At 49.2% G+C, this 1513-nt stretch overlaps 1 protein-coding gene across 1 annotated transcript in view; it reads left to right on the top strand.

The window, feature by feature from the left end:
* TLN2 (talin 2) overlaps positions 1–1513 on the top strand; it is a 427582-nt gene that overhangs the window by 905 nt on the left and 425164 nt on the right. The window lies entirely within an intron of this gene.

Here is a 1513-nt window from a genome sequence, read left to right as displayed (position 1 = left end):
TCGCCGCGCTGCCAGCTTGCGCTGGCGAGGTAAGGGGGCGTTTCCATAAGTTGGGTTTTCAGGTGACGCGTGGGGAAAACTTGGATTTTTGCCGAGGTGACTTGGGAAAGGGGAGTTGATTCAGAATCCCTGTGTCTTGTGAAAACTCACCTCCGGGGTTATTTCCAGAAGATGAGGGAGGAATGAGCTGAGGTGTTGGCGTTGTCCAAGACTCAGCTGAAGACCGGAGGGAGGGAGGAGGTCCTGGCGAAATGGAGCCCCAAATGACAAGCACCCTGGCACTCTTAAGTCCCACTCACTTTGGCGTCTAATAGTACCTGGGTGTGCTGAGCTGTGGCACTCGCCAGGTTGTGCTCTCGCCCCGGGATCATCTTGTCTGGGCAGAGGCGCGTGGTAGACAGTGGACATGCTGAGTCTGCTCTCGCGTTTCTTTTTTTAAAAATGTTTTTATTGATTTCAGGGAGGAAGCGGGGGGAGAGAGAGAGAGATAGAAACATCAATGATAAGGAGACTCATTGATTGGCTGCCTCCTGCACGTCCCACGAACCCACAACCTGGACATGTGCCCTGACCTGTAATCTAACCTGACCCCCTGGTTCATAGGTTCATGTTCAACCGCTAAGCCACGCGAGAATTTTTACTTTTAAAATAGATTGTGACTTTTGCTTTGCGAAGGGGCAGGGGAAGTGTGTGTTTGCTGACCAGCAATCAACTGAATGGAGGAACGTACCAGCCTTGGCTTCTTACTGAAATGTTGCCACAGTATTTGAGACCATGTCAGCACTTTGGGGCTTCGTCATTGGAGAGGCTTCCAGGGATCACAGAAAGGGAATACGGTGGGAGGAGGGTGGGAAAGCTTCTGTCTGGGAGATGTGCCCTGTGATGTCAGGGGCTAGGCTGCTCCTTCCTTGTCCGCTTCATTAAGTGCCTCCACTGTGAATGTCAGCCGGTCTTCTGATTCGTGATGTCCATACAAAAACCAAGGAGAGGTCCTGTCCTGGCTGTGACAACCAGCCATGAGGAGAGAAGGCACACCTGCATGGATGCTGGAGTTTTCATTGAGCGCTAGGACTGTGGAAAGCACCCAGAGCCCAAGGTACATGTCTCTAAAATTAGCATTAATGTACTAATTTAGGAGAGAAATCGGTTGCAGAAAGCCTCCATCCATTTTGTAAAGTTCCCACTTGAATCGCAGAAACACAGGGCTCCTCAGATGGGGGGAGTCACTGGTTTCCCTCTGCCTTTGTGCCCCCTCTTTTTGGTATTGGTGTTGCACTTCTTCCTCTGCAGGGAAAGTGAGCTTTTTTAGTTGACCTTGTTGTATGAGTACTGGGCATATTCCTTACAGGCAGAGGATCATATGTGTGTGTCTTTATTTCACCTACTGCTAAAACTATTTGTTCAGGGTTTTTCAAACACTTCCCTAGATTATTTTTAAGCGAAATCAAGTTTTATAACGAGGTGTGTGTGTGTGTGTGTGTGTGTGTGTGTGTGTGTGTGATTTTTGAGTACA

Source organism: Myotis davidii, unplaced genomic scaffold (assembly GCF_000327345.1).
Source record: "Myotis davidii unplaced genomic scaffold, ASM32734v1 scaffold57, whole genome shotgun sequence".
NCBI classification, from domain to species: Eukaryota; Metazoa; Chordata; class Mammalia; order Chiroptera; family Vespertilionidae; genus Myotis; species Myotis davidii.
The sequence above is the reverse complement of the archived record's forward strand: the minus strand, read 5'-3'. Positions and strand labels throughout refer to the sequence as shown.